The sequence below is a fragment of the Macaca fascicularis genome, chromosome 2 (genome assembly GCF_037993035.2).
Source record: "Macaca fascicularis isolate 582-1 chromosome 2, T2T-MFA8v1.1".
NCBI lineage: Eukaryota > Metazoa > Chordata > Mammalia > Primates > Cercopithecidae > Macaca > Macaca fascicularis.
The window spans coordinates 187,116,609-187,125,573 of record NC_088376.1 but is presented as its reverse complement, the minus strand read 5'-3'; the positions used below and the strand labels follow the sequence as shown (position 1 = coordinate 187,125,573).

At 32.6% G+C, this 8,965-nt stretch overlaps 1 pseudogene; it reads right to left on the bottom strand.

Annotated features, from left to right (window-relative positions):
- Positions 1-508: 508 nt before the first annotated feature.
- Positions 509-1,480, bottom strand: LOC102122739 (bifunctional methylenetetrahydrofolate dehydrogenase/cyclohydrolase, mitochondrial pseudogene; annotated as a pseudogene).
- Between the last annotated feature and the right edge of the window lie 7,485 nt (positions 1,481-8,965).

Here is an 8,965-nt window from a genome sequence, read left to right as displayed (position 1 = left end):
AAACATTTTCCCAATGACTAAGCCTCAAAAAGACAGCTTAGGAAAACGATTAATAGGTACTTTTTCTTTTTTCCTAGCCAATCCAGTTCTACTTAGATAAATCTGGTTACCAATCAATGCACATATAAGTTAGAGGAATTTTTGTCTACTCAATTACTACCATTTTTTCCTTTTTCACCTTTTCCCTAATTTTGTCTAGCAACACTCTTCCTTTAGTTCGATCAGTTGAACCCAGAAGTTTTTGTACCTAAAATGAGTATCAACTCTTATTGGAATAGGATTTGGGAAACGCAGTCCTAGTGAAGGCAAACATTTAACCGAGGTGGTTTGACAGAGTTAAGTATCCATCTCAATATGACAAATGTCTCCCAAGCTCAGCACTGGGTTAATGGCTGCTCTTGGCTAGATACACACCCCTGCATACTGGAATGACCCCTGGTGAGGTACTGCAGAGCTATGTGCACAAACACCCTCCAATTTAAGCTTTCAATAAATACAAAGCATCATTTTAAACCATTTCAGTAGAATAAATAAAATATATTGTCTTTCTATTGGCCTGCTTTGCTTCTTGAGCTGGCTTGGAGTGCTGTTCTTGACATAGAAGACACAACAATTCATTAGTGGCTACTCCAAGCTCTTTAGACGTCAGCACTTCCTGTTCTTCCATCCTCAGCACTTTTTTGCAGCAATAATGGTATTCTTCATTAACATCGCCACCGTCATGGGGCCAACACCTCCAGGAGGTGGCATGATGTAACAGGCTTTTTATCTGACTCCTTCAAAATTCGCATCTCCAACCAATTTGGGGTTTAGCAGTTACGGGATCTTGAACTCTGGTTATTCCCACATCAATAACTGCTGCTCTTTCCTTGATTATATCTATTGTGAACAGGCTTGGAATGCCTGCAGCGGATGTTACACTATCTGCAAAAATTTTATGTTTCTTCAACTGCTCATTGGGAGAGTATCCAGGAGATATTATAACAGTGGCATCATCTCTGGGACGTTCATGTGCCCCATCTATGTGCAGTGACATTACAATGGGCATTCTAACAATTTTTGACCTTCCAGCCACAACCACAGTCTTCTCTAGGATTGGAATGTCAGTTTGCTTAATTGTTTCCCGCACATCCCATCGGGTAGCCAGTAACATGGAATACTGGTCTAAACACTTTAGTCCTACATTCATTACAGGAAAGTCATCAACACCCTTGTCTGGAGAAAAAGCATTGCAGATCTTTCTCTCATCAGTGTGCCCTGCAAGAGGCAGCTGAACAAGGTGGCCATCTAATTATCAACATTACTCAGTTTATTTATTAAATTCAACAATTCTTCCTCAGAAATTGAAGCTGGTTTCACAATTGTCTCACTGGTGATTCCAAAGTGCAGCACGGTGGAAGGTGCGAGAGCGCAGGCGGCAGCTCTGCGGGGGACAGAGCAGTTGAGCAGCCAGCGCAGACACGAGGGAAGTCATAGCCATAGCCTGAGCCTGGAAGGAGGAAATTTAACTTAGAAGCAAATGTGTAACAGTTCCAAAAATAACACTTCCCAAATTATATCAATCTACTAACTGTGTCAACTCAGTAACATTAGCATTAAATTAAATAGGCATTTGATAAATTAAAATAAACTCCGTTTATTAATATCAGCAAAGCATTCCTCAAAATTTTCTCAGAAAAAGAGTAGCTTTGCAGCCAATTTACATGACGCTGTGAATTACAATAAACACCTTCTGCATATTTATCCTGTTAGAGAAATGTTATCATCATAGATTTGTATTATGAAAAATTTCAATTTCTGCATATATTTCGGTACAGAAATGTACTAAATTTAGTTTCATATTAGTTACTATATATTGTGATATTGGTGAGAAAGCATAAATCACTTGAATTTCAGGGGGGTCTTAACTATCGAATATTGGCATGCATTTCTCTTGTTTCAAGAAAGTATTTAATTGGAATTTACAGTACAGAAAATCTGTGTGAAACTCTTTTTTGCCATTCAAACAACAATCATTGGTAGAGAACACAATATCATTAAGTTAATTGGCTGAGTACGGTGGCTCAAGCATGTAATCCCAGCACTTTGAGAGGCCGAGAAGGACGGATCACTTGAGGCCAGGAGTTCGAGGCCAGCCTGGCCAATATGGCGAAACCCCATCTCTACAAATACAAATACAAAAATTAGCCGGGCATGGTGGCGCATGCCCGTAATCCTAACTACTATCGTGGCTGAGGCAAGAGAATCGCTTAAACTGGGAGGCAGAGTTTGCAGTGAGTTGAGATCACCCCACTGCACTCCAACCTGGGTGACAGAGTGAGACTCTGTCTGAAAAAGAATCCAAAAAATGTTACTTGACTACCTTCTTTTTCATTCAAGATTTGCAAAACCTGGTGATGATTTACACATTTGCATGCACATATTAAATGGTTTTAACAACTAAACATCAATAAAACTTTTCATTAAGTTTGCTTCAGAAAACGTACAGATATTTTCAATGTGTTTCTAACAGTAGAACAAAATGTGAAGAGGAACGCAGTCTGTTTTAGCATTCTAATTAATCCAAAATTTTGTCTAGTTGAAACTGAGGCACCACCCATTGTGATAGAAAATAACATCCTTATGTTTAGCAGATTCTCTTCTTTGACATATGTTAATGACATATAATTTATGACAAAAGTTGAAAATTTTAATTTACGACAAAAGTTGAATATAATTTATGACGAAAGTTGAATAATTAAAGCCACAAATTGACAGCATTTCCTTGCAAAAATGGAGATAAAACATAACCAATGTATTAATTGAAGAGTGCTTTTTATTTCCTGTTTATTGTAGGCTAAAGAATAATACTTACATTATTTCAATATTTGAATCAATTGATTTTTGATATTAGTAGAAAGATCTTGTATACTGTAGACAATTGTTTGATAACTTATTGAGATCTTTTGCTTTGTAAAATATTCCTGATAACTTTTTGAAAAGTTTGAAAAGTTTTCCATACCTGAAATAACAACTTGTTTCAGGTATAATAATTCATTTAACCACCACTTCACTTAAAACCTTACACACAGAGCCTGGGTGTACTTTTATTTAAACAGTATTTAAAAATAAATTAAAAATAATTTTGTGCATGAAACAAAGTTGCCTACATTAAAACATCAGAAAGCAAAAGTGTCTATCTCAGCTACCAATCTGGATCACCTGTGCTTATTTGACAACTCCGTCATTCCTGACAGAATTTTTATGCTATGGATAAGCAATAATTTTCTTATGCATATTCAGACATAAGTACTTAACAGTAAGAAATATGACATGTCATTAATACAGTGAAAAGATAACATGTCTGATGTGGAATTTTCCACTTGTGGTGTTATATTGGCACTCAAAAACTTCAGATTTTGGAGAATTTCAAATTTCACATTTTTTGATTAAGGATGCTCAATCTGTACTAGCTTCTGTATCTCCACTCAATTCCATAGGAGAAGTAGTTTGTTTTAAATTTATAAATATGACCATACATTTTTACTTCAATGAGAAAAATAATTTAATTTGAAGGAAAATAAGTATAAAAAACACTTTAAAATAATTAGTACTTACAATTACATTATCAAAATCTGAGAGTTTACATAGTATCACTCTAATTCGCTATGTGAAATGTTCAAATAAGTGCATTACAACATTAAATCATTGTGTTGAAAAGATTCATTTAAACTGAAACGATACAATGACATTTTCTAGAAGAAAATGTATGTGTAATAGCAGAAACTACTTATGCATCTGCCACATGAACTACAACTATAAAATCTGGTAGAATGCAGTGATCAAAGTGAAATGTACCTATACCAAACCAATAAACTTGTGTTTAATCAAAAACTTATTTTACATAGCTTGTTTTCAAATTTAAATAGTCAATTCAAATAATATAAATTGGAAATTCCATTTTTCCATCAAACTGGCTACGTTTCATGTGCTCAATATCAACATACACCTAGTGACTACTGAATTGAACAACACAGCTTTGGAGTAATAGATACACATAAGTAGACATGCAAATATCACTTTATGAATTAAATAAAGATGATTGCCAAGTTATGTTGCCCTACTCACTAGAGTCACCTTTTAAATTCTTTTCCTTTGTTTTATAATCAAATTCAATTATTTTCACGTTTGATATCAGACTCAGTCTTTGCTTAGTCACCTTCGGAGATGATAAAGTATGTATACTGGTATATGTTCTAAAACTCCATTGACACAAAGCACATCAAAATGCACAGAAAAATTCTTTGGAGACCTATGCACCAAAAGATGGGTTTATTATTTTGGAAAATCCAGTCAAATCTTGGATTTGGAATTGATCTGGAAAGTAAATCCAAAGCTAGGTATGTGAGTCATGTAAGATGACACTATAGTCATTATACTGGCTGAAGAGATCACATTCATTTCTTTCCAAAATGTAATATCTTATATATAAAACCAACTGTAAATATTGAGAGTTAGTACCTAGAAAATACAAATGTAGTTGCTAAAGCCAGGTGGCTTATTCCAGGAAATCAACTTAATAAAGTGACAATTATATTATTAAAACCTTAAGAGCTTTCCAAGAGAACAAGTCACTAACAAAGACTGAAAATGCAAAAACAGTTCCCTGATCATTTTTGTAGAAGTGAACTATTGAGAAACTTTATAGTTCAATACAAATAATATGAGAACATCTTAATTATTTTATATAGTCTATGTGTTCTCAATACTAAATATTAGTTCAAATTTTAAGACACAAACAGAGGATTTTAATGCAACAGTTAGGTGCCTTCCCATTGGCTTGCTTCTCTGTATTTGTAGATTTTAAATAGTAGACTGATGGCAGAGAGGGGGAGAAAAGGGTTCTGCTTGCCTAACTTTATGATAAAAACAGTTCATAAAATTTACTTGTTTAAACTAATAAAAGCCAAGTAGTTTGGATAGTTGCAAGAAGCAAAGTCCTCTCTTAGTAAATACTTGAACGGTAGTCTTCAACTTCATCTAGTTTGTATGTTTTCACTTCTATTCAAACAATGATTACCTGATAAGGCTGTATGTAGGAAATATACTGCACTCTTTAAGGGAAAATTCACATTTATTAAAAGTATCCATTCGATTAAAGATCTTACATGCTATGTAACAGGCTGTAATTTTGCATTTGCAACACAGAATTTCCACTCTAACGATGTTCCAAAACTATTCCACCACAGCCACCCTGCAACCATTTCCTCAGTTTACACTCCTTTCCATTCCTGGAGTTTCAATCTTTTCCTTATAAAATGAATTGTTTAAAAATTGCCTGGAAAAGTTGATATAAATGACTTTGTGGTACTGGTAAGTTCTCTATATAAGAGCTCATGAAAGGCCTTGGATATAAAAATATCCAAATGAGTATGAAAGTACAGTGGGACTGCAGCATCTCATACTTTTGTATAAAAAAAACTTTTTGAAAGAGAGCTTAACTTTTATATGTTTCACAAACTGTGGATAGGTGTTAACAAGAATATATTATTTTCAAAATCTGCAATAGTATAAAAGAGATGAATTTAAAAAGTCAAGGATGGCACTAGGTAGATAAGCAACCCAGATACAATAGGAAAGAATGAGACAAAATGTGAAAACAAGAACACTTAATAAGCTATTCAGTTATGTAAATGAAAAAAAGAATGTGTAAGGCTCCCATTTTTCTGATATAGATGAGAGACAGTAAAACTAAAAACATACAGAAGAAGAACCTTAATTGTATTGTACAACTTGTTCATTTTAGTTACTTCCAATAAAATATTGGTTTTACAATATTGGAAAGCATTATTTAAAATATTGGAAAGCATTATTTAAAATATTGGATTATTTAAAACATTGGATTATTATTTTAATCCAATATTGGATTATTAAAATATTAAGCATTATTTAAAATATTGGAAAGCATTATTTCTAAATAAAAAACATGTGTGCTGCATAAAACTCTTTTAAACAATAATATCCAGTTAATCAAAATTATGAAAATGCACAGCCTTAGTCTAATATACATAGTATAAGTGTACAATATAAATATTGGTGAGGCTTCACAACTTAACAAGTGTATGTAAATATATGAATTCTACAAAGTATCTTAGTAAGTATATATATTTGATATGTTGTTAATATCAAGTTTCTAGAAATGAATTGCCTAAAAGGGACAATGCATTTAGAGACCATTAAAAGAATATATAGCAAACTATATATGGCAACTAAACTTATTTTAATTATGAGGTATTATTTTTACAAAGACTAAAAATTTCATAGCTGGACTAGAAGAGGTAAAGATAAAACTGGAAGAAAAATATTAGTGTTGGCAGATGTCAAATAACTGCATTTATTCAACCAGAACTGATCATAATTTAGAGTGAAATGATCAATTATTGGAGTAAAATGCATTTTGTTTGCAAGAGGAATAGAGATCATTCCACATATTTGTCAAAATGTCAAAGTGTTTTTGAGAAAGTAACTGTAGCATTAAAAAACTTCATGGAATGTAGAAATTAATGTATTTGACATAATTTTCTGCTTTCTATCCATTGACTGCTGCTTGGCATGAGTGATAGCTAATGGATTAATCATAACCATGAATTTAGGACAAAATCAAGTTTAATTGGCAAGATGACTTTCCTGGGTGTTTAAATCCCAAAACTGCATGCTTTGAAAAAAACAAAGTAGAACTTACTAACGAAACAATTGTGCTGCACAATTTGAAGAGGCTGTATAGTTGGTATCATTTTTCTATAGATTACAATAAGCATAAGTAGACTACAATAAGAAATATATATATGATACATATACACAAATGCACATACATACATATGGGGGAGCTTATAAAAGATACGCTTTTATGCTTTCTCTATTTTTCACAGCAGATATTCCAATCTTAATATTTCTAATCCTTTTTCCACACTGTTAACCAAGAGGTATGACTCATACAAGCCTGACCGTATCTGTTCTACCAATGATATCACACTGCTTTTATGATAGAATCAAAATGCCTCCGTACCGTTTGCTCAGTTTATGATTTTAGGTTAAATGGATTATTTTTCACTTTACACTTATTACTTCAGTTATACTGTTTATATTTGTCATACTGTTTCAGTTTATCTGATATTTTCTCTTTATCATAGGCATTTACTAGCTCTTTCTTCTTGAAAGACAGAGAAGGTAAAGCCATTTTCTCTCCTGTCCTTCAACATTCCTGATCAATACCTAAACTTGTTCTACTTCTTATTTCCCTGTAGGGAGGTTCCTGATCACCTGCCTAGATGTGATTTCTCTCCCATATGGGATGGTAACAATGTTTGCTTCTTCCATTAAATGTATTTTTTCTGCTTAATCCTCTACATTTTATGCTTTATGATTTGATAGCCATTGTATCTCCAAAAGAAGCACAGTGCTTATTTTCAATAAATGCTTATATAACAAATAATGAATTAAAAAATCTCAATCCTAGAAGTCTCAGAAACATCTACTTAGTTCTGAGGATTTACTATCAAACTGTGGGTAAGTAAAATAAAGCACAGCTAGATATTTTGAGTGGTAAGGAATGAATTTAGATATATAAAACCACATTGTTTTAGGGATAACAGTAACATCTTTGTAGTCTATGAATCTTATGTTTTCCCAGTGATGATACCACTCAACTTTGAACACATGACCTTTACTATGTGTTTTTATTCTGCTGACATCTTTTATTTCTTTTTATGTGCAATTGTAGCAGAAGGTATTTAAAGAAATACCGAAAAAGGAGAAGATATGTAAATTAGTAAATGCAACATATCTGAAACAAAGCTAATAATACGAAAAGAGACCATTTGAGACACAGCAGGCTAATATCTCTTTATTAATTCAAATTCTATGTTATCACCATTATTAAGTGTCTTTAAAAGTGAAAGTATGGATAGATAGGTAGATCAATTAATAAATTTACATTTATATGGACTGTAGGTCTATTGACTCTTAAAAATTTCAACGTGTAAAAATAAAAATTTAAATGGTAATTTAAGTATAGTTCAATTGAAAACTATTAATGCCAAAAATGTAAATCTAGAATAAAATTAAAAGAATAGTAGATCATGCTACATCTTTTTCTCAACTTTTATTTGTTATTGTATTAAATTATACAATTAAAATAGAAATTATTTCCATAGGACTGTTAGCTTTATGTACAATCTGTTCAAGTAGTTTTTCAGCCAGTAATATGAAGCTGACAAATCTATTTGCTTAAGAAAATCCACAAAATAAAAACCAAAGATATAACACACACACAAAAATCATTTTATTGTGAGGGGTAAATAAGAGTTGCATAAAGATTTATGTATATTCATAACTCATTTAACAATGACGGATTAAATTAGTTAAAGATGTATACATATGTTGCTACCTAGAGATGTTGAATCCAGTGAAGAAAACTAATTGAAATTGTTAATTTTATTCTAGTAAGAACTTATGTTTTTCATCAGAAGCTGGAGTTGAATTTCTTTCTTTTTTTTGTTTTGTTGAGACAGAGTCTCACTCTGTTGCCAGGCTGGAGTGCAGTGGTGCGATCTCGGCTCACTGCAACCTCTGCCTCACTGCAACCTCCGCCTCACCAGTTCAAGCTATTCTCCTGCCTCAGCCTCCTGAGTAGCTGCGACTACAGGAGTGCACCACCAAGCCCAGCTAATTTTTGTATTTTTAGTAAAGATGGGGTTTCACCATGTTGGCCAGGATTGTCTCGATCTCTTGACCTCATGATCCAAATAATAAGCAAAATAAATATATCAAATAATAAGCAAAATAAATATATGATAGATCTGAAATATATAAATAAGGCAGAAGAAAGATTAAAGAGTCAATTTCTATAGTAATACAGATATCTCTTACAAACTGAGAAAAAATAAAACAACAGGTAGGATTTTAATTGATAACTCACAAAAGAGCA